Source organism: Theropithecus gelada, chromosome 1 (assembly GCF_003255815.1).
Source record: "Theropithecus gelada isolate Dixy chromosome 1, Tgel_1.0, whole genome shotgun sequence".
NCBI lineage: Eukaryota > Metazoa > Chordata > Mammalia > Primates > Cercopithecidae > Theropithecus > Theropithecus gelada.
The window spans coordinates 139,249,538-139,274,557 of NC_037668.1; the positions used below are offsets into that span (position 1 = coordinate 139,249,538).

The 25,020-nt window shown below is 44.8% G+C and overlaps 1 pseudogene; it reads left to right on the forward strand.

The window, feature by feature from the left end:
• Positions 1-1,479: 1,479 nt before the first annotated feature.
• LOC112630033 lies at positions 1,480-24,166 on the forward strand (annotated as a pseudogene).
• Positions 24,167-25,020: the final 854 nt, after the last annotated feature.

A 25,020-nucleotide genomic window follows, 5' to 3' on the forward strand; every position in this document is an offset into this window, starting at 1 on the left:
GAAGAAAAAAAAAAGACAAATATCAAAACTACCAATGTTGTGGCCAGGCACAGTGGCTCACACCTGTAATCCCAGTGCTTTGGGAGGCCAAGGTGGGCAGAATGCTTGAAGTCAGGGGTTCGAGATCAGCCTGGCCAACAATGGTGAAACCCCATCTCTACTAAAAATACAAAAATTAGCCAGGCGTGGTGGCATGCGCCTGTAATCCCAGCTACTGGGGAGGCTGAGGCAGGAGAATAGAATCACTTGAACCTGGGAGGCAGAGGTTGTGGTGAGTGCACCACTGCACTCCAGCCTGGACGACAGAGCAAGACTCCATCTCAAAAAAAAGAAAAGAAAGACCTTTTCAGATAAATAAAAGCTGTGAGGTCATTTCCAGAGAACTGCATTATAAGAAATATTTTTTTGGCTGGGCACGGTGGCTCATGCATATAATCCTAGCACTTTGGGCTTTTTGTTGTTGTTGTTTTTAAAATATTTTTTATATTAATAGAGATGGGGTTTCGCCATGTTGGCCAGGCTGATCTTGAACTCTGACCTCAAGTGATCTGCCCCCGTTGGCCTTCCAAAGTGTTGGGATTACAGGCATGAGCCACTACGCCCAGCCAATCCCATCATTTTGGGAGACCGTAGGGAGAGGATTGCCTCAAGCCAGGAGTTCAAGACAAGCCTGGGCAACTAGCGAGACACAATCTCTATCAAAAATAGAGAAAAATTAGCTGGGTATGGTGGCACACACCTTTAGTTCCAGCTACTCAGGAGGCTCAAGATAGAGGGACTGCTTGAGCCCAGGAGTTTGGGGTTTCAGTGAGCCATGATTGTGTCACTGCACTCCAGCCTGGGTGACAGATAGAAAAATGAGATCTACACAAATAAATAACCATATGTGGCCGGGCACAGTGGCTCACACCTGTAGTCCCAGAACTTTGGGAGGCCAAAGCGGGTGGATCACAAGGTCAGGAGATCGAGACCATCTTGGCTGACATGGTGAAATCCCGTCTCTACTAAAAATACAAAAAATTAGCCAGGCTTGGTGGCAGGTGCCTGTAGTCCCAGCTACTCGGGAGGCTGAGGCAGGAGAATGGCGTGAACCCAGGAGGCGGAGCTTGCAATGAGCCGAGATCATGCCACTGCACTCCAGCCTGGACGACAGAGCGAGACTCCATCTTAAAAAAAAAAAAAAGAAAGAAATACAGAGATGTAAATACATGGTAAATATAAAATACTTTTTTCATTTTAAAAATTTTCTCTAAAAAGATAACCATTTAAAGCAAATATAAAAATATATTTTAAATTTTCTAATGGAAATGGAAATGAAATGTCTTAAAACAATAGCACAAAGGTTCCAAAGGGAAAATGTAGTTGAATTATTAAAAGGTTCTTACATGATATGTAAAGTAGCATAACAATATTTAAAGTTACGGGATACACTCCTGAAACAGGAGCCCAAGCATGCATGTGGACGCAGGGTCGTGGGAGATGAACGCGGTGGTGTCGCAGGTGAACTCTCTGCCACTTCTCAGCCTGATGGCGGCGCTCATATTTAGCTGCTTTCACCATCAGCACCGCCTTCAAAGACGGAAGCATCCCGGGTGTGGTGGCAATGACTCGCCGATCAAGCTGAAAAACTTAGATGACTTCAGCGGACCTAGAGAAAGAAGTGATTTGGGATTCGTTACATTCGATGTAACTGCTGATTAACTCAGCTCATTTCCCAGTGGTGGCACCAGTCTCATAGTTAATTGTGAGAATATGTTTTATTGGAATGTTAAGCAGTTGTTTATCAGCAGAATATTCAACAAAAAATAATCTATGATTAGAGACCTAATGGCAATATATTTGCAATAAAATTTAAGCCCTGTGATTAAAATTATCATTATGAAGATATGTAATCAAAAGCTGTAAAGATTATTAATAATTTTTGTATTTTCTGAGATTATTTTAAAATCCATCTCAGTACAACTTTTTTTTCTTTTCATAATTTTTTTCTGTTTTTAAGAGATGTATCTCACTGTGTCACCCAGGCTGGGGCAATCACAGCTCACTGTAGCCTCAATCTCCTTGCCTCAGGCATTTTTTTGTTTTTGTTTCAATATACAGCATGAGCTGTTTTAGTAATCTTAGTAAGCCATATATCTGCAATTAATTGTATCTCTGCCTATTGAGAATAATTTCCTTTGCTTTTGTGTTGTATGGGATTTATCAACCTAAGTACTTGAACTAGTCTTTTTAATTGTAAATTACATGCCAGGTGCAGTGGCTCATGCCTGTAATGCCAGCACTTTGGGAGGCTGAGGGGGGAGGATCACTTGAGCCCAGAAGTTCAAGGCCAGCCTGGGCAACATAGTGAGACCTTGTCTGTACAAAAAATTTTAAAAATTAGTCAGGTATGGTGACATACAGTTGTAGTCTCAGCTACTGGCAAGGCTGAGGTGGGAGAATTGATTGAGCCCAGGAGGTTGAGGCTGCAGTAAGCCATGATGGTGCCATTGTACTCCAACCTGGGTGACAGAGCAAGACCCTGTCTCAAAAAAAATTAAATTAAAAAAATTATAAATTATAATTGAGAATAAGTTTTATAATTAAAAGCTGTTAAACTTTAGATTAAAAATCTATTAAAGATATCAGTTATTATAATTGAAAGCTAATTAATCTAGTCTGATTTAGAACTTTTGTTGCAAGTAGAGTAGAGGTGGAGATATTTATATAGAACGTTGCTCAAACAGGAATCTTCTTAGGTTCTATTTTAATGTTGATACTGAAGGTATAAAGTGATAGACTTAAAATATGAAAGTGAAATCCATGGAACTGAAATGTACCTATATGTTTTTTTACCTGCATTATCCTTATGTTGGTCGTTAGTGTCACCTGGAAATTATTTGCAGTTAAAGGCTCTAAACCAAATTGGGCTTTAGGATGAAATTCTTCTGAGAGGTATTAATCTGAAGCTACTGTTGAAATATATGAAAACAAAATTTTTTTTTGACAATGGAAATGGTTGCAAGAGGAATGTCACTTTGACTCTATCTGGGAGCCCTGTACCAGTTGGTAGAATGCTACCTCAGGACAGGATGAGAACATGTATCCCATTTCCAGATACATATGAAATAAAGAAAATATTAAATTATTCTAAGTTTGAAGCAATGTATTTTTATTTATTATTATTATTTTTTTTTTTATTGAGACAGACTCTCCCTCTGTCACCCAGGCTGGAGTGCAGTGCCCTCTCGGCTCTCTGCAGCCTCTACCTCCCAGGTTCAAGCGATTCTCCAGCCTCAGCCTCCCAAGTAGCTGGGATTACAGGCACAGGCCACCACACTGGCTAACTTTTTTTTTTAAAATAGAGTCTTGCTGTGTCACCCAGGCTGGGGTGCAGTGGCACAATCTCAGCGCCCTGCAACCTCTGCCTCCCAGGCTTAACTGATTCTCGTGCCTCAGCCTCCTGAATAGCTGGGACTACAGGCATGCACCACCACACCCAGCTAATTTTTGTATTTTTAGTAGAGATGGGGTTTCCCCACGTTGGGCAGGCTGGTCTCAAACGCCTGGATTCAAATGACGCACCACCTTGGCCTCCCAAAGATTACAGGCATGAGCCACTGCACCTGGCGAAACAATATATTTTTATTCTTAATGAATTGTATCTCGTTGACCTTTAAAAAAAAATGAGGCCGGGCACGGTGGCTCACGCCTGTAATCCCAGCTAAGGCAAGCATATCAGGAGGTCAAGAGATTGAGACCATCCTAACCAACATGGTGAAACCCATCTCTACTAAAAATACAAAAATCAGCCGGGTGTGGTGGCACATGCCTGTAATCCCAGCTACTCAGGAGGCTGAGGCAAGAGAATCGCTTGAATCTGGGAGGCAGAGGTTGCAGTGAGCCAAGATCACACCACTGCGCTCCAGTCTGGGCAACAGAGGAAGACCCTGTCTGAAAAAAAAAAAAAAAAGAGTGAGATCAAACTATATATATAGAAATCTAATTTGAATACAAAGACAATAGATTAAGAATAAATGGGCCAGGCAAGGTGTCTCACGCCTGTAATCCCAGCACTTTGGGAGGCTGAGGTGGGTGGATCACCAGAAGTCGGGAGTTCGAGACCAGCCTGACCAACATGGAGAAACCCCATCTCTACTAAAAATACAAAATTAGTTGGACATGGTGGCGCATGCCTGTAATCCCAGCTACTTAGGATGCTTAGGCAGGAGAATCGCTTGAACCCAGGAGGCAGAGGTTGCGGTGAGCCAAGATGGCGAAATAGCACTTCAGCCTGGGCGACAAGAGCGAAACTGCTTCTCAAAAAAAAAAAAATTTTGGCCAAGCGTGGCAGCACATGCCGTAGTCCCAGCTACTCAGAAGGCTGAGGCAGGAGAACCACTTAAACCTGGAAGGCGGAGATCGCAGTGAGCCGACATCGCGCTGCTACACTCCAGCCTGGGCAACAGCGTGAGACTCCGTCTCAAAAAAAAAAAAAAATAGCTAAAAACACATTTTTTTTTTTGAAGTGCGAATGTAACAGTCACCAAGACAGTCCATGTCCTGGGCATGAAACAAATCTTACAGTGAAAAAGACTGTCACAATACAGAGTTGTTTTGTTTTGCTGTTGGTTTTGGTTTTTGAGACGGAGTCTTGCCCTGTTGCCTAGGCTGGAATGCAGTGGCGCGATCTCAGCTCACTGCAACCTTCGCCTCCCGGATCGAGCGATTCTCCCGCCTCAGACTCCCAAGTAGCTGGGACTACAGGCATGCACCACGAAGCCCGGCTAATTTCTTTGTATTTTTAGTAGAGAAGTTTCACCATTTTGGTCAGGCTGGTTTCAAACTCCTGACCTCAAATCATCTGCCCGCCTCAGCCTCGCAAAGTGCTGGGATTATAGGTGTGAGCCACTGCACCTGGCCCACAATATAGAATATTTTATTTGACCACAAAAGAATCTAGAAATCAGTATCAATGTGTGTGCCCTTCTGATAAGTATATCATTTTAAAAAGTCAAAAATCTGACATTACCAATCCCTGAAGAGGATAGACAGCGGCCAGAATTGATAGGGATGTCAAATGGCACAGCCACCTTGGAAATCCATTTGGCAGGTTCTTATAAAGTTAAATATGTACCCACCATATGACCCAACCATTCCATTCCTAGGTACTTACCCAAGAGAATGAAATCCCATGAGCCCCAAAAGACTTGTACACAAATATTCATAGCAGCTATTATTAATAAGTTATAGCTATTATTAATAATAGTTTTATTAATAATATTATATATTATAATATATAATGTATTATGCCTGTAATTCCAGCACTTTGGGAAGCTAAGGTGGGCTGATCAACTGAGGTTGGGAGTTCAAGACCAGCCTGGCCAACACGGTGAAACCCCATCTCTACTAAAAATACAAAAATTAGCTAGGCATAGTGGTGAGTGCCTGTAATCTTAGCAGTTTGGGAGGCGGAGGCAGGAGAATCCCTTGAACCCTAGAGGCAGAGGTTGAAGTGAGCCAAGGTCATGCCAATGCACTCCAGCCTGGGCGACAAGAACAAAACTCCATCTCAAAAAATATATATCCATCTATAGGCAAATAGATAAGCAAATTGGTTTGTCCATACAAGGGAATACTATTCACCAATAAAAAGGAGCAAACTTCTGATAGACACAGCACACAACAACATGAATAGATCTTGAAAACTTCATTGCTGAGCTAAAGAATCCAGATCCAAAAAAGTGTGTGTGTGTGTGTGTGTGTGTGTGTGTCTATAATACATATATAGAGAGAGTAAGATTTTTTTATGTCAAGTCCTAGAACAGGAAAAACTACTATATAGTGGCAAAAAGCAGACCAGTGTTTGCCTAGGACTGGGAGGGGTGGGATTGACTACAAAGGAGAATGAGGGAAATTTTGTTGGTGGTAGAAATGTTATATATCTTCATTATGATGATACATACATAGATGTCAAAGTTCATCAAACCATACACTAAAAATAGGTACATTTTATTATATATAATTCTTATCTCAATAATAGTTGATTTTAAAAAGAAACAAATTGTCAAGATGTAATACACTAAAGATTTGTGCACTTTACTGAATGTATGTTTCCTTTTTTTTTTTTTTTTTTGAGATGGAGTCTCACTCTGTTGCCCAGGCTGGAGTGCAGTGGCACGATCTCTGCTCACTGAAAGCTCCACCTCCTGGGTTCATGCCATTCTCCTACCTCAGCCTCCAGAGTAGCTGAGACTACAGCTGCCCGCCACCACGCCCTGCTAGTTTTTTGTATTTTTTGTAGAGACGGGGTTTCACCGTGTTAGCCAGGGTGGTCTCGATCTCCTGACCTCGTGATCCGCCCATCTTGGCCTCCCAAAGTTCTGGGACTGCAGGCGTGAGCCACTGCGCCCAGCCTCAATTTTTAAAAATTAGGTTTTTTGTTTGTTTGTTTTTGGTTTTTTTTTTTTTTTTTTTTTTTTTTGAGACGGAATCTCAATCTGTCACCCAGGCTGGAGTGCAATGGCGGGGTCTCAGCTCACTGCAACCTCTGCTTTCCGGGTTCAAGTGATTCTCCTGCCTCAGCCTCCTGAGTAGCTGAAATCATAGGCGCCCACCACTACACCTGGCTAATTTTTGTATTTTTAGTAGAGACCAGGTTTCACCATGTTAGTCAGGCTGGTCTTGAACTGCTGACCTCAGGTGATCCACCCACCTTGGCCTCCCAAAATGCTTGGATTACAGGCATGAGCCACCGCGCCAGGCCTAAAGATTAGTTTTAGTGCAAACTATTTTTAGGTATAAAAAGATTATCCGGCCAGGCACGATGGCTCACACCTGTAATCCCAGCACTTTGGGAGGACGAGGTGGGCAGATCACAAGATCAAGAGATCGAGACCATCCTGGCCAACATCGTCAAGCCCTGTCTCTACTAAAAATACAAAAATTAGCTGGGCGTGGTGGCACACACCTGTAGTTCCAGCTACTCGGGGGACTGAGGGAGGAAAATCACTTGAACCCGGGAGGCGGAGGGTTGCAGTGAGCCAAGATCACATCACTGCACTCCAGCCTGGTGACAGAGCAAGACTCTGTCTTTAAAAAAAAAAGAATATTGCCATGGCCAGGCAAAGTGGCTCATGTCTGTAATCCCAGCACTTTTGGAGGCCAAGGTGGGCGGATCACCTGAGGTCAGGAGTTCTAAACCAGGCTGGCCAACATGGCAAAACCCTATCTCTACTAAAAATACAAAAATTAGCTGGGCATGGTGATGCCTGCCTGAATTCCCAGCTACTCAGAAGGCTGAGGCAGGAGAATCATTTGAACTCCGAGGCTGAGGTTGCAGTGAGCCGAGATTGTGCCACTACCCTCCAGCCTGGGCGACAGAACAAAACTTAGTCTCAAAAAAAAAAGAATATGCCTCCCCTGCTAGGTGCATGCCTGTAATCTCGGCTACTCAGGAGGCTGGTGTGGGTGGATCCCTTGAACCTAAGGAGTTTGAGACTAGCCTGGGGAACATAGCAAGATCCTGTCTCTAAAAAACTAACAATAATAATAATAATAATAAAGACAAACATTCATCCATGATCATACCCTCTAAAGAAGTTAAGCTGTTTTCATTTTTCTACTTTGCTTGCCATCCTCTGCATATATGCATAGTTTAGTTTGATGTCAGCATAGAAATATAGGTTAGTGAGGCCTTGGGTTGCAAATAACCCCACGGTGAGAGTGCAGCCGGGCTTAAGGAAGGAGAGATGGAACCAGGGCAGAGAGCACTGCTGCAGCTTTTCCCTCTTCGCTCTTGGAGGCTCCTGAGAGCTCACTACCTTTTCTTTGTGCACTGGCCTTTTCTGCTGCTTCTAGCCCTTGGTGAAAAGTATAGCCAAAGGAAAGGACAGGTTTGTGTGTTTTGGTATAGCCACTTGGAAAGTGATTAAATCCACTTTTCTGGATCCATTTCCCAGTCCCTATGGAACAGACTCCTTGATTTAGGTTCCTATCCTTGAATCAGCAAGTATGTCAAGGCATAGGAAAGAAGATCTTTGGTAGGAGTTGCTTGTGAACCATTCTACTGCAGGCCTGAAGGAGACACATTTAAGCCCTGAGGGATGTGTTTGGTTCTTGCTGTCTGACTCAGCCGTAGCTGGAGCTGGAGCAAGGATACTGAGGACAGAACACACATATTTCAATCATGCCTGAAATAAATATTGACAATTTTGATGAACAAAATTTTCCAATTCTGGAAGTCATGTGTATGTGTGTGTGTGTGTGTGTGTGTATATACCCATATATATATATGTGTGTGTGTGTGTATATATATATATACAGAGTCTCACTCTGTTGCTCAGGCTGGAGTGCAGGGGCATGATCTCAGCTCACTGCAACCTCTGCCTCTCAAGTTCAAGCAATTCCTTCCTCAGCCTCCTGAGTAGCTGGGATTACAGGTACATGCCACCACAGCCAGCTAATGTTTGTAATTTTTAGTAGAAATGGGGTTTCACCATGTTGGCCAGGCTGGTTTCGAACTCCTGACATCAAATGATCCACCCGCCTTGGCCTCCCAAAGTGCTGGGATTACAGGCATGAGACACTGTACCCGGCCTAGTGATGTATATTTTGAGTGATTCCAATGACAATACAACTGGACATGGAACCAAAACAAATTGTTTCATTCACCTGAATGAAAACATTGAAAAAGGACTATTGCATTGCACCTTAAGTGACTTTTTTTTTCATTTTTCTTTTCTTTTTCTTTCTTTTTTTTTTTTTTTTTTTTGAGACAGGGTCTCACTCTGTCACTCAGGCTGGAATCCAGTGTCTCAATCACGGCTCACTGCAGCCTCAGCCTACCTGGGCTCAGGTGATCCTCCTACCTCAGCCTCTGGAGTAGCTGGGACCACAGGTGTGAATTCTATGTAGAGATGGGTTTTTGCCATATTCCCCAGACTGCTCTCAAACTCCTGGGCTCAAGCAATCTTCCCACCTAAGCCTCCCAAAATGCTGGCATTACCACTGTGAACCATCTCACACTGCCAGTGTCATCTTATTAAACACAGAAAATCAGCTACTACTACAGCGAGATCATACACTAAAATGACCTTTCCAGGTTGTTTATCAATACTTGTAGTCATCCATCCAAGAGACCTTGAAAAAATGATGCAATCAGAGTAGAAAGGGCAGCACAGGGGCCTTTAAAAGCTGAATTAGGAATTCCAGTGGAACAAGTTTCCCCAGAAGATGTTAATTATTTAAGATAAATTCACAAGGCTCAATCTGATGATATTTGGGTGAACACAAAATTGATTACATTTTGTGAGGAAGAATGTGAGTTTGGATCCAGATCCTAGTGAGATTAAGAGCTATTGCTATCTCAATGATGAAATTAAAGTAACTACAAGGTTTAAAGTGATTGCACAGACTTTTCTCTTTAAGTGGTGGAATCACTTCATTTAAATCAGTTTGTTGAACATGGGAAAATATTTAGAACATTCAAGTGTGGCTGAATGATTTTACAAATGCTAAAAAATCTTATCTATATTAAATTTAGGGCGATTTTTTTAAAACATCAAACAACAGACCTGACATCTAAATCTTTTTTGAGACAAGGTCTTGCTCTGTCACCCAGGCTAGAGTGCAATGGCACGCCACCATGCCTAGCTAATTGTTTTATTTTTTGTAGAGATGGAGTCTTGCTATGTTGTCCAGGCTGGTCCCAAACTCCTGGGCTCAAGTAATCCTCCCACCTCACCCTCCCAAAGTGCTGAGATTACAGGCATGAGCCACTGCACCCAGTCCCTTTAGATCTTTGATGGTGCATCTTGATCTTCACCATCCTCACCCCAGGATTTAATTCTTTTTTTGAGATGGAGTCTCACTCTGTTGCCCAGGATCTCGGCTCTCTGCAACCTCCGCCTCCTGGGTTCAAGTGATTATCCTGCCTCAGCCTCTCGAGTACCTGGGATTACAGGCACATACCACCACACCCAGCTAATTTTTGTATTTTTAGTAGAGACAGGGTTTTACCACATTGGCCAGGCTGGTCTCAAACTCCAAAGCTCAAGTGATCCACCCACCTCAGCCTCTGAAAGTGCTGAGATTACAGGTGTGAGCCACCGTGCCCAGGCTTTTTTTTGAAACGGAATCTTGCTCTGTCACCCAGGCTGGAGTGCAGTGGTGCAATCTCGACTCACTGCAATCTCCACCTCCCGGGTTCACGCCATTCTGCTGCCTCAGCCTCCCCAGCACCTGGAACTACAGGCGCACGCTGCCACGCCCAGCTAATATTTTTTTAGCTTTAGTAGAGATGGGGTTTCACTGTGTTAGCCAAGATGGTCTCGATCTCCTGACCTTGTGATCTGCCCGCCTCGGCCTCTCAAAGTGCTGGGATTACGGGCGTGAGCCACTGTGCCCAACCAATTTTTTTTTTTTTTTTTTTTTTTAATATCTTGTGGGGAAAGCAGGGAGAAGTTTCTAGGACTTTTACCTACCTTTTTAACCTTCCCTCACTATAGTAGCCAAGGACCTAATGAGAGGGGTTATTCCAACTGCCAAGTTCTCCCATCAGGGACTGGGGCAATGACCATCAAGTGCGTCCACAGACCTATTAGACATGCTGTAAGCTACACTGTAGTCAGGATTCTATTTAATACCTGCCTCCAACCTGAATTCCCCAACTCTAAAGACGGTTTATGATGACTTCCAGTGTAGACTATTAATATCAACTTAGACCCTGTTTCTAATGGCCCTTGAAATATCGGGGTATCCCTCTTTCCTCAGTGTGCAGTCACTTAAATAAGTGGTCCCATTGGGGAATGGCTGGGAATTATTACAGTACTAAACATGTGCCATCACCCTTCCTCTTAGGGTCCTGGCCATGTGTTCAATCAGTGAGTTCCAGATCTGAAAGTTGGTGCAGGTCTGAGAACTGGGCAAGGGATAGTGGCTTCTTGGGGTGATTGCTCTTGGCCTCCTGCCCCTCTAGTTTTGCCTTCTTTTAATTATAGATATTGAGTAGCACCCTTGTTGGCCATTTTGCCACTAGAGACACCATGTTCCATGAACCATTCCCATTTCCACATATCCCTGTGGATCAGCGTCCCTTGGCTGTTCGTCCAACCTTGCCAATTTTTATGGTCAATATGGCCCCCTGACTTCTGGTTAAGCATACCACCTGGTCTCTGTTACTCTCAGTGGGTACCCATTACCCAACCTGTGACTGCCTCTCCTATCACCCAGCATACAGAGTAGTCACCCCTGAATTTCTCTTCGATGCTGCTATCCTTCCCATCAGCACATTCCTGCTGGTCTTGGCAAATGATATGTCCTCTGGGCCTCCCAGAGTCACGTAATTCTCTTAGTGTGGCTTCTAACCCCATATAATATATCCAGTCCAGTCTGCCCATCTCCCTGAGCCTTCTTTTTTTTTTTTTTTTGAGACAGAGTCTCGCAGTGTCACCCAGGCTGGAGTGCAGTGGCGTGATTTCAGCTCACTGCAACCTCCACCTCCCAGGTTCAAGCGATTCTCCTGCCTCAGGCTCCTGAGTAGCTGGGATTACAGGCACCCGCCACCATGCCCGGCTAAATTTTGGTATTTTTGGTAGAGACGGAGTTTCACTAGGTTGGCCAAGCTGGTCTTAAACACCTGACCTCATGATCCGCCCGCTTCAGCCTCCCAAAGTGCTGGGATTACAGGCATGAGGTACCGCCCCCAGCCCTCCCTGAGCCTTTTTATTCCTTCCTCTATCATCTGCCAGAGCAACTAAAGAATTTCCACTTTATTCTTTGTGGGCCATTGCTTTCTCCAGACTTCTCAGTTACACTCCAGCATCCCTTTAATGTCCTTGCCAGGGCATTAAATCCTGTGTCCCAAGAAGAGGTCCTCAAGTCTATGAATTCTCAATCATCCAGTTTTTGTTTTTTGTTTTTTTTGGGTTTTTTTGGTTTTTTTGTTTGTTTGTTTGTTCGTTTTTGAGACAGAGTCTCCCCCTGTCACCCAGGCTGTGTGCAGTTGCATGATCTCGGCTCACTGCAACCTCCCCCTTCCAGGTTCAAGTGATTCTTCTGCCTCAGCCTCAGTTTCCTAAGTAGCTGGGAGCACAGGTGTGCGCCACCATGTCCAGCTGATTTTCGTATTTATTATTAGAGATGGGTTTTACCATGTTGCCCAAGCTGATCTCGAACTCCTGACCTCAGGTGATCTGCCCGCCTCAGCCTCCCAAAGTGTTAGGACTACAGGCATGAGCCACCACACCCAGCCACTCATCCAGTTTTATATTCTGGTCTTTCTAATTAACAACCCTGAAAATCTAATCCCAGGTATACTGTCCCGGTCCTGCCAATACATGCTAGGTAATTCTTGAAGCTCCACGAGGGTGTGATATCTGTTCTTCCTTATCAAGCCCAACATAGTCTCTGCCAGGTTATGCTATAATAGAATTTAATCCTGCTTATCAGCCTGGAAGCCAAGAGAGGAGGCGGGGGAAGCTCCTGAGGGGGAAATGTTTTGTCAGATAGAGAACTCCGCAGGTCTTCCTGCATGCAGGGAGATTTTATTTTATTTTATTTATTTTATTTTATTTTATTTCATTTATTTTTTGAGACGGAGTCTTGCTCTGTTGCCCAGGCTGGAGTGCAGTGGTGTGATCTCGGCTCCCTGCAAACTCCGCCTCCCGGTTTCACGCCATTCTCCTGCCTCAGCCTCCAGAGTAGCTGGGACTACAGGCGCCTGCCACCACGCCCAGCTAATTTTTTGTATTTTTAGTGGAGACGGGTTTCACCATGTTAGCCAGGATGGTCTTGATCTCCTGACCTTGTGATCCACTCGCCTTGGCCTCCCAAAGTGCTGGGAATACAGGCGTGAGCCACTGCGCATGGCCGGGGAGTGCTATCTTTTAATGGAGAAGGTTGGATACCTCTGTAACCTTTGAGTCTGCAGAGCCAAATCCTTTAGGACACATCCCCAGATGTCTCCTTCCTAAGTGTCAGGTTCCCAAGTTTTCTCGACTAGGGCTCCGAGGTTGTGTAAACAACTTGTCTTGGCTAAGCATTTATTTTTTATTCTTATTTACTTATTTTTTTGAGACGGAGTCTCACTCTGTTGCCCAGGCTGGAGTGCAGTGGTGTGATCTCAGCTCAGTGCAACTTCCGCCTCCCCGGTTTAAGTGATTCTCGTGCCTCAGCCTCCCGAGTAGCTAGGATTACAGGTGCGTGCCACCAGGCCCAGCTAATTTTTGTATTTTTTGTAGAGACTGGGTTTTACCATGTTGGCCAGGCTGGTCTTGAACTCCCGACCTCAAGTGATCTGCCTGCCTTGGTCTCCCAAAGTGTTGGGATTACAGGCATGAGCCACCGTGCCCAGCCTTGGCTGAGCATTTAAATGCCTCTGGAACTCAATGACTTTAACTATTAATGAGAGGGAGCAGGGACCACCCCTTTTTGAGGCCTTCAGGCACCCAAGCATGGAAATAAAGGAAAATCCTGAATTCCTTCAAGGGAAATTCCAGGCTCCTAGCTAGTCCTGAGAAGTAAATAAGCAACTTGATAAGAAGGTAATGGTAGCTTAAAGCAGTAGTTAGAATCACAGGATGTTTGGTTCCCCTACAGAAACTAAAGATGACATCTTAACATATGTCTCTGAGTTATTTTTCAGGAACTCAAACCCCTACCAAATGGATCTGCTGGCACGTTAGACCTCAGAGAACAGGGAGCTGAGAACTGAACTCTGCCCACTATCTTTGTTCTCAATTTCTTCCCGAGGGGCCTGGAGGAGGTCACGCCCACAAGCCAGAGCTAACATTCTTTGCTGCTGACCCCACATTTTTAAACAAAGCTTCTCTTCCTCAACCAATTTCAGATCAGAAAATCTTGAGTCTATCTGTGACCTGTAAGCCCCCACTTCAAGACATCCCACCCTTTTAGGCCAAACCAGTGTATAATCTCCATGTATTGATTTATGATTTTGCCTGTAACTTCTGCTTTCCTAAAATCTACCTCTACCTTTAAAAATTTTTTCTTTCAAGCCAGGCACAGTGGCTCACGTCTGTAATCCCAGCACTTTGGGAGGCTGAGGCAGGAGGATTTCTTGAGGCCAGGTGTTCAAGACCAGCCTGGGCAAAATAGCAAGAACCGCCCCCCCCCCGCCCCGCCCAAACACACACACCTGCCCCGGATCTCTACAAAAAAAATTAAAAACTAGCCAGGTATGGTGGCACATGCCTATAGCCCTAGCTGAGATGAGAGGATCGCTTGAGCCCAGGAGTCTGAGGTTGCAGTGAACTATGATTGCACCACCACACTCCAGCGTGGGTGACAGAGCGAGATCCTGTCTCAAAGAACAAAACAAAACGTCCTTACTTTCAAGTCATCAGGGAGGTCAAGCTTTAAGCAAGAGCTGCTTGATTCTCACTTGGCACTCTGCAAATAGACTCCCTCCTTTCTCCTGCTGCAAACCTCAGTGTGGTTGTTTTGGCCTTATTGCACCAGGCAAGCGGACCCCAATTCTGTTCAGTAACATTAAGACCTAGTTTGCTCCTCAGCTGTGTTCACTCTTGGTAAAGGCAATGATGACCTCTTTGTAAGCTACCAATAAGGGCTCTGGCTCTCCACTTAGCTGGTATGTGTTTAACTCTCGCTTTTCATTATTCCTATACAGGGCATTAACAACCAGCCAACTCCACTGTCTTTTAAAGTGGTGTCTTTCCCCTGTCTTTCAATGCCCGAATCATCTCACCAGCAAAGGCGTTCCCCTCTGCTTGGATATTTTGGGACACCTTGAATCAGGCATTATCCGTGCCCCACATTCCACTTGGGATGGGATACTCCTTGCCAGCCAGGTGAGAAATCAGTCAATCCTAAACTGTGTGCTTTTCCAGCCACTCTTGATACCCTGTTCCTGTTCAAGTTTTCTGAGAAGCAGAGGCTAGGACGCAATCAGATGTGCAGAAGATTGATTTATTTATTCGGGGAAATGCTTTTGAGGGATAAAGCAGAGAGACAGCAGGAGTATGCAGGGAGAGCCTCGGAACAGAGTGCAGCTCTGCGAAAATCTTGGCTAGGCCAATGGGGGACTGTGTCCATCATGCTCTGATTACCTTCCATGTTTGCTTGCTGAAAGGACTCACAGGACTCCAACAGTTTCTATACTCATACAGATCAGTTTTGCATTGTTTTGTTTTGTTTTTTGAGACACAGTCTCACTCTGTCACCCAGGCTGGAGTGCAGTGGCGGATCTTGGCTTACCACAACCTCCACCTCCTTGGTTCAAGCAATTCTCCCACCTCAGCCTCTCGAGTAGCTGGGATTACAGGTGTGCACCACCATGCCCAGCTAATTTTTGTATTTTTATTAGAGACGGGGTTTCACCATGTTGGCTAGGCTGGTCTTGAACTCCAGACTTCACATGATCCACCTACCTCGGCCTCCCAAAGTGCTGGGATTACAGGCGTGAGCCACCCAACCCAGCCCTCACATATCAGTTTTTAACAGGCAAAGGATACAGTATGGTAACAGCAGGCAAAGTTATGCAAAGAAGGGGCTAGAGATCTCAGGCACAGGCTTCTTTGTCCTCCCTCTGCTGACTCCCACTGGATGTGCTACATGCTCAGGTCTTGAACCATCATGTGTGTATATACCAGGAAGTCCAAAGTTCACTCATGGTGGGATCTCTTAGAGTGAACTGGTCACGTAGGCATGTTTTAGCTCCGTGACCAGCCTTAATATTGAAATCCTCCAGGCTCCATCAAAGAAACAATTATTAAACAATGCTGATAGGCCAGTATGTCCTGTTCCCCAAACAATCCACAGACTGATGGTTACAGAACATCATTTGATATATTCCATAGTGTTGGCCAAGGGTCACCATCAGGCTCCAGGCAGCTCCACAGGTAAGCGTGCAGCCTATTGTGACCAGACCACACAGGAGTCCCCACAACCAAGACAGCCCATTAGAGGAGGCATGGATATGGCCTGGTTTGAGCAGCTCGGCCATGCACAGGTATTGGCTAGGAGCAGCCTGGGGAGAGCATGGTGTTGATATGAATACTGTGGCAGATCTTAGGGGCAGCAGTTGGAGGCTGGAGATCTCAGTGGCTGTAATGGTTAAGGTTAGGTGTCAACTGGACTGGATTAAGGAACACCTAGAGAGATGGTAAAACATTCCTTCTCGGTGTGTCTGTCTGGGTTTCCAAAGCAGACTGGCTTGTGAGTCAGTGGACTAAGAGGGGAAGATCTTCCCTCAGTGTGGCTGGGCACCATCCAGTTGGCTCGGGGCCAAGATAGAACAAAAAAAGGAGAGAAAAGGATTTCCTCTCTCTCCTGGAGCTGGGACATACTCTTCTCCTCCTGTCCTTGGATATCAGGACCCCAGGCTCTCCAGCCTTGAGACTCTAGGGCTTTCATGAGCACCACCTCACCAGGTTCTCAGGCTTTGGGGCTTGGGCTGAGAGAATTACACCATTGGCATCCCTCGTTTTAAGACTTTTTGACTTGGATTGAGCCGCAATATCAGCATCCCAGGGTCTCCAGCTTGCAGATGGCCTGTCATGGGACTTCTCAGCTTCCAGAATCATGTGAGCCAACTCCCTAATAAATCCCTTCTCCTTTGTCTGTATATGTATCTATCTAGGTATCTATCTATCTATCTATCTATCTATCTATCTATCTATCTAATCATCCCCTGTTGGTTCTCTCTCTCTAGAGAACCCTAACAGCGGTGCACCTCCATAGGTATCAAAACGCACTTCAGGAAAGGTTTCAAAAGCCCTCTATATTTGTGAGGCCCCTGTTTATCTCTTGAGTCTTACCTTTTGCCACATCTAATTTTAAACTCTCCAACCATCCTCAACTACGTAAAGTTCCTGGGATAAAAGCTATGTTCTTTCTTTGCCCTGGGCCTTTACACATGACTTTCTGCCAATCATAGTACTTTCTTCTTCCACTTCCTCTCTCTAACTTCTACTCAGCCTTCAGGTCTCAGTTCAAAGACTGGAAAACATTTCTTACCTCAACCCCTACCAACCTCTGAATAAGTTTAGGACATCCTACCCACAAATACGGCACTTTGGTATTTGAGAAAACAGCAGAAGCAAGTAGGTCATTCTCATCTTCCTCTTAGCCTTCTCCCTTGAAGCAGGTCATGAGACCTCATTGGAGAGGTCCCTCCCTATACCTAGAGGAAAAGGACATCCTTATCTCTGAACACACAGAGACACAAAGAAAAATTGGAACAAATAGATCTTGCTAAGTGGTCCCCTCACAGTTTATTAACATTAGATCATACTTTTTATCCAATTGTATTTTTCCATGACCATCCACTTCTCCATCAAAATATACACAGATTTACCTGTTTCTTTGGGCTATTTCCTTTTTTTGTTTTTTTTTGAGACGGAGGTTTGCTCTGTCACCTGGGCTGGAGTGCAGTGCCTTCATCTCGAATCCCTGCAAGCTCTGCCTCCTGGGTTCAAGCGATTCTCCTGTCTCAGCCTCCCAAGTAGCTGGGATTACAGGCACACACCACCATGCCCGGCTAATTTTTGTATTTTTAGTAGAGACTGGGTTTTGCCATCTTGGCCAGGCTAGTCTCAAACTCCTGGCCTCAGGTAATCAGACCACCTCAGCCTCCCAAAGTGCTGGGATTACAGGCGTGAGCCACTGTGCCCAGCCCTGTTTCCTTTTAAAGTCTCCCATGTCACATGAAACTTAAATAAATAAATGTGTATACTTTTCTTGTTTATCTTTTGTTATAGGGGCTTCAGCCACAAACCCAGTGATTATCAAGGAAAAAAATAGTTCTTTTCCTACCCTACACCCCACACTCCACTATGCTCCTACAGTATCTTGACCTCAGCTCTAGGGTAGCTCTTGTCAAACTATTGCAATTGCTTATGGCATGTGTCTCTATCTTCTATTAGCCTGAAAGCTCTGTAAGAGTAAGGCACTATGTCACATTGAATTTTGCAACCTTAGTTCCTACCACATAGTAGGTGCTTAATAAGTATTTGCTGGCCAACTACTGGATAATTGTACCCTATTAAATTTTAAATTGCCTAGAATACTAGGGGTTAGGAAGAGAACGCAGAATTGATGACTATAAACCTCTTTTTTTTTTTTTTTTTTTTTTTTTTTTTTTGGAGACAGGGTCTTGCTCTGTTTCCCAGGCTGGACTGCAGTGGTGCAATCATAGCTCACTGCAGCTTCAACCTCCCCAGCCCATCTGATCCTCACACCTCAGCCTCCTGAGTAGCTGGGACTACAGGCGCACACCACCTTGCCCAGGTAATTTTTGTGGAGACAGAGTTTGACTATGTTGCCCAGGCTATTGAACTCTTAATGTTTCCTTGGACACATATGTGTCCTGAAGGGGTAATCTTTCTGGGTTAGAATTCACAAATCTGCACTGTGTTGAGTCATCCAATCTTTCTGGTTTGGGCAGTTCTGATAACAAGGTATTCCTCCTTGGGTAGCCTGGGCTGGTGGGCTCCTCTAGCTTATATTTGCTAATTCATTTAAGAAATTCTGGGCCGGGCGCGGTGGCTCATGCCTGTAATCCCAGCACTTTGGGAGGCCAAGGTGGGTGGATCACGAGGTCAGGAGATCGAGACCATCCTGGCTAACACAGTGAGACCCTGTCTCTACTAAAAACACAAAAAATTACCCGGGCGTGGTGGCGGGCGCCTGTAGTCCCAGCTACTCTGGAGGCTGAGGCAGGAGAATGGCATGAACCTGGGAGGCGGAGCTTGCAGTGAGCCGAGATCGCACCATTTGCACTCCAGCCTAGGCAACAGAGCGAGACTCCGTCTCACAAAAAATAAAAATAAAAAAGAAAGAAATTCTGAACAGGCCAAGTGCCTGTAATCCCATCACTTTGGGAGACTGAGGGCAGATTGCTTGAGCTCAGGAGTTCTAGACCAGCCTGGACAACATGGCAACACCCTGTCTCTACAAAAAATAGCAGCGTGCCCCTGTAGTAGCATACCCCTGTAGTTGCAGTTATTTGGGAGTCTGAGGTGGGAGGATGTGGCTTGAGTCTGGGAGGCTGAAGTTGCAGGAGCTGTGATTGTGCCACTGCTGTCCAGCCTGAGCAACACAGTGAGATCTCATCTCGAAAAATAAATAAAATTGCCCAGCAGTGTCTCTCTTTGACTTCACATCTTCATTAAGTACCTAGGAATGGGTCTAATACAAAATGACTACTAAAGATTTTAGATTGGGATAAAACCTAAAGTCTGAAAACAAGATTTTCCTTGTAATACCTTTATTGAATTATACTTCACATACCACAATTCACCTATTTAAAATATACAATTCAATAGTTTTTAGTATATACTATTGTATATAGTTCACACTTAACCCTGGAGGATACATTCTAAGACCCCCATTGGATGCCTGAAACTGATGATAGTACTGAATCCTATATATACTGTTTTTTCTATACCTACATACCTATGATAAAGTTTAATTTGTAAATTAGCTAAGAGATTAACAATAACTAATAATAACATAGAACAGGCTGGGCACAGTGGCTCAGGCATGTAACCCCAGCACTTTGGGAGGCCAAGGCAGGCGGATTGCTTGAGCCTAGGAGTTCAAGACCAGCCTCGGCAACATGGCAAAACCCCAACTCTATAAAATATACAAAAATTGCCGGGTGTGGTGATGCATGCCTGTGGTCCCAGCTACTGTGGAGGCTGAGGTAGGAATATCACCTGAGCCTGGGGCGGTCCAGGCTACAGTAAGCCATGACTACACCCCTGCACTCCAGCCTGGATGACAGAGACCCGGTCTCAAAAAAAATAATAAAACAGAATGGAACAATCACAGCAATATACTGTAACAAATGTATACTGTAATAAAAGTTACTGTATATTGTAACTCTGTCTCTAAATATCTTACACTGTACTCATCTCTTTTCGGACCTCAGTGGTTCAGGGGTAACTGAAACCATGGCAAGAGAAACTCTGGAGAAGTGGGGACTACTGTAGGCACAGAGTTGTGCAATCACCATGGTTGATTTCAGGACGTTGTTTTTTTCTTTTATGAAACGGAGTCTTGCTCTGTTGTCCAGGCTGGAATGCAGTGGCATGATCTCGAACTCACTGAACCTCCACCTCCCGGGTTCAAGTGATTCTCCAGCCTCAGCCTCCCGAGTACCTGGGATTACAGCTGCCCACCACCACCCCTGGTTAATTTTTGTATTTTTAAGAGAGACAGGGTTTCACCGTATTGGTCAGGCTGGTCTTGAACTCCTCTCCCCAGGTGATCTACCCTCCTCAGCCTCCGAGAGTGCTGGGATCACAGGCGTGAGCCACCACACCTGGTCAATTTGAGGACATTTTCATCAACCCAAAATGAAACCCTGTACAGTGGACTGGATATGGTGGCTCTAGCACTTTGGGAGGCTAAGGCAGGAGGATCCTTTGAGGCCAGCGTGTCCAAAGTTGGTTCCTTCTGGTGGGTTTTTGGTCTCACTGACTTCAAAAATGAAGCTGTGGACCTTTGTGGTGAGTGTTAAGAGCTCTTAAAGACGTTGTGTCCGGAGTTTGTTCCTTCAGATGTGTCCAAAGTTTCTTCCTTCTGGTGGGTTTGTGGTCTTGCTGACTTCAAGAACGAAGCCGCGGACTTCCGTGGTGAGTGTTACAGCTCTTAAAGGTGGTGTGAACCCAAAGAATAAGCAGCTGCAAGGGTTATTATAAAGAGCTAAACTACAAACCGGAAAGGAACCACAGCAGGTTGCTGCTATTGGCTTGGGTGGCCAGCTTTTATTTCCATATTTGGCCCCGCCCATGTCCTGTTTATTGGTCTATTTTACAGAGTACTGATTGGTCCATTTTACAGAGTGCTGATTGGTCGATTTTTACAGAATATTGATTGGTGCATTTACAATCCTCTAGCTAGACACAGAGTGCTGATTGGTGCATTTACAATCCTCTAGCTGGACAGAAAAGCTCTCCAAGTGCCCACCCGACCCAGAAGCCCAGCTGGCTTCACCTCTCACCAGGAGTTTAAGACCAGCATAAGCAACATGATGAGATCCCTGTCTCTGCAAAAAAAAAAAAAAATTTAGCCAGGCTTGGTGGCACACACTGTAGTCCCAGCCACTCCAGAGGCTGAGGCAGGAGGATTACTTGAGCCCCAAGAGTTCTAGGTTGCAGTGAGCTATGATAAGGCCACTATACTTCAGCCTGGGCAACAGCAAGCAAGACCTTGTCTCTAAAAAAGAAAGAGAGAAGAGAGAAACCCTGTACTCATTAGTAGTCACTCCCCATCCCCCACCCCTGCCCCTATTCCCATCAGCCCTAAGCAATCCCTAATCTGCCCTTTCTTTCCATGGATTTGCCTATTCTGGACATTTCACATGAGTGGAATCACACAATATGTGATCTTCTATGGCTGGCTTCTTTCACTTAGCATATGATGTTTTCAAAGTTCATTCATGTTGTAACATTTACCAGTACTTCATTCCTTTTTATGGATGAATAATACTTCATTTTATGACATACCACTTTTTTCTTTTTGTTTAACGTTTATTTTAGGTTCAGGGGCACATGTGCAGGTTGTTATATAGGTAAACTCATGTCATGGGGGTTTGTCATACAGATTATTTCATTACCCAGGTACTAAGCCTATTAGCCAACAGTTATTTTTCTGATCTGCTCCCTCCTCCCACTCTCCACCCTCAAGTGTCTATTGTTCCCCTCTTTTACCACATTTTTCAATGCCTGCTTTTATTACAAAAGTCATACAAGGCCAGGCATGGTGGCTCACGCCTGTGATCCCAGCACTTTGGGAGGCCAAGTTGGGCAGATCACCTGAGGTCAGGAGTTGGAGACCAGCCTGGCCAACATGGCAAAACCCTGTCTCTACCAAAAATATAGAAATTAGCTATTGTGGTGGCAGGTGCCTGTAATCCCAGCTACTCGGGAGGCTGAGGCAGAATGGCTTGAACCTGGGAGGCAGAGGTTGCAGTGAGCCAAGATCGTGCCATTGCAATACAGCCTGGGTGACAAGAGAGAAACTCTGTCTCAAAAAAAAAAGATAATACAAAATATTTCGGGCTTGCATTACCGGCAAAAGTAATAAAAAACATTTTACTGCTCATAATTTTATATAATTTACTACTTATAACTTCTCTGTTATAAATACAGATTCAGAGAAAATTAAAAGCACCCATAGCCCTATCACACAGAGATAACCACCATAAACATTGGATATCTTTTGTTCTGAGCTTTAAATATGCAAATATATTTAGTAATTGAAATCGTACTTGTAATGTTTGTGTAATATGAATTTTTTTCTTATGGTAAAATGCACATAATATTTACCATTTTAGCCATTTTAAAGTGTACAGTTCAGTGGCACTAAGTACATACACATTGTTGTGAAACTATCACCACCATCCACCTCCAGAACTTTTTTATCATCCAAAACTGAAACTCTGTACCCATTAAACAATAACTCCTCACTCCTCTACCCCTCAACCCCTGGCAAGCACCATTCTGCTTTTTCTCTATGAATTTAAGAACTCCAGGTTCCTCACATAAGTGGAATCCTACAGTATTTATCCTTATGTGTTATTTCACTGGCTTATTTGGCTGAGCATAAAGTCTTCAAGATTGATCTATGCTGTAGTACAAGAGGACTTCAAGAAGTTAGTGGAAAAATTGAATTAAGTGATTTTTTTTTTTTTTTTTTTTAAGGCTGGGTGCAGTGACTTACACCTGTAATCCCTGCACTTTGGGAGACCAAGGTAGGAGGTTCACTTGAGCCCAGGAGTTTGAGACCAGCCTAACCAACATGGTGAAACCCCGTCTCTACTAAAAATACAAAAATTAGCTGGGCGTGGTGACACGTGCCTGTAATTCCAGCTACTCAGGAGGCTAAGGCGGGAGAATCGCTTGAACCCAGGAAGCGGAGGTTGCAGTGAGCCGAAATTGCACCATTGCTCTCCAGCCTGGGCGTCACAGCAAGACTCTGTCTCAAAAAATAAATAATTAGCTGGGTGGTGGTACGCATCTGTATTCCCAGCTACTCGGGAGGCTGAAGTGGAAGGATTCCTTGAGCCAGGGAGGTTGAGGCTGCAGTAAGCTACGACTGTACCACTGCAATTCAGCTTAAGCAATAGAGTGAGACCCTGTTTCAAAAAATAAAAATAAAAAAGCCGGGCGCGGTGGCTCAAGCCTGTAATCCCAGCACTTTGGGAGGCCGAGGCGGGCGGATCACGAGGTCAGGAGATCGAGACCATCCTGGCTAACATGGTGAAACCCCGTCTCTACTAAAAATACAAAAAACTAGCCGGGCGTGGTGGCGGGCGCCTGTAGTCCCAGCTACTCGGAGGCTGAGGCAGGAGAATGGCCTGAACCTGGGAGGCGGAGCTTGCAGTGAGCCGAGATCGCGCCACTGCACTCCAGCCTGGGTGACACAGCGCGAGACTCCGTCTCAAAAAAAAAAAAATAAAAAAAAATAAAAATAAAAATAAAAATAAAAAAATCAAGTTTGATCAGGAGCTGAGAGCATACCCCAGAAAGCCCTGAAAGTAGCCACACCTCTACCACCAGCCTTGGCTGCCCAGGGAGTACTGGCCTCGGCGGCCTCACATCCATGGTCCTCTGGGTAGGGACAAGAAGGTCATAGCAAAGATTTTGGGAAAAGGAAAATGATTCAATGTAAGAAACGCATCTGCCATTTAAAAAGAACCCCAGGAAGTACCTTGGCAGTGTAGGAGCTGGAGAGACTGTGGAGTCTGACGCTGAAGGAGAAAAGGGTGTGGAGGCAGCAGATATCACAGCCCTGGTGGAGTTCCACTGCAAGGCAGTAAATGTGGAGCAGGTCGTAACCATTATAGAAGCTATCCACATCCTGGGGGTCCTCCACACAATTACGAGTGGAATTACCAGAACAGTGAGCGTGGGGAAAAGAAGGAAGGATGGGAGAGTGCTCCCAAAGGCCAGGCCCAACAAGACCGGCCCTTCCTCAGGAGAGGGTTCCTGCCCTACTACCTGAAGAGACCCTATGGGCGTGGACCACAGTGTTCCAGCCCTCCAGCGCAGGGAGCGGAGATGGGGGGTGTTGACAGCCAGGGTGCAGGAGCACCAGGTAGACCAATGAGGCAAGATATGTATGTGGCTAAAGGCCACAATTCCACTGGGGCCCTCCTAGCCAAAGACAGCCTTGAGAGGATGGTGATGAAGAGGATTAAAAAAAAAAATCAAGATTAGACCCCAGGTCAGCAGCAATGTCGGTACCCAGATGGAGACCCAGAAAACCCTAAACCACAATATGGCAAAGAGACAAAAGCAGCTGAAAATTTGCCCATGTCCAAGGCTGAGCAGGGTAGGGCTGAGTAAATACCAACTTACCATCTCTACCATCATCCCCTTTAGTCATACAACAAGAAGAAATGAATGGGAAACTGCAGCAATAAGAAATGAACAAAAGATTGGAGCTGAAGACATTGTTTGCTTTTTGCTGCTGACCAGTTACTAGAACTATCTGCATTATCTATGCAGCTTGGGTTTTTTAAATCACTTTTTTCCTAGAGACAACTCTTTTCGGTAATAACAATTGTGGTTTTCTTTTTTTTTTTTTTTTTTGAGACGGAGTCTTGCTCTGTCACCCAGGCTGGAGTGCAGTGGCCGGATCTCAGCTCACTGCAAGCTCCTCCTCTCGGGTTCACGCCATTCTCCTGCCTCAGCCTCCCAAGTAGCTGGGACTACAGGCACCCGCCACTTCGCCCGGCTAGTTTTTTGTATTTTTTAGTAGAGACGGGGTTTCACCGTATTAGCCAGGATGGTCTCGATCTCCTGACCTCATGATCCGCCCATCTCGGCCTCCCAAAGTGCTGGGATTACAGGCTTGAGCCACCGCGCCCGGCCACAAATGTGGTTTTCCAAAAAAAAAAAAAAAAAGTCTGGTTTTTCTCAATATGTCTCTAAAGATTTTTAAATTGTTTCATATCTGGTCAAGATGAGACAAGAACTTCATTTTAAATTTGTAATAAAAGTTTACAACTTGGTGTTTTTTCAAAATAGTCAATGAACTGCAAGCACTTGT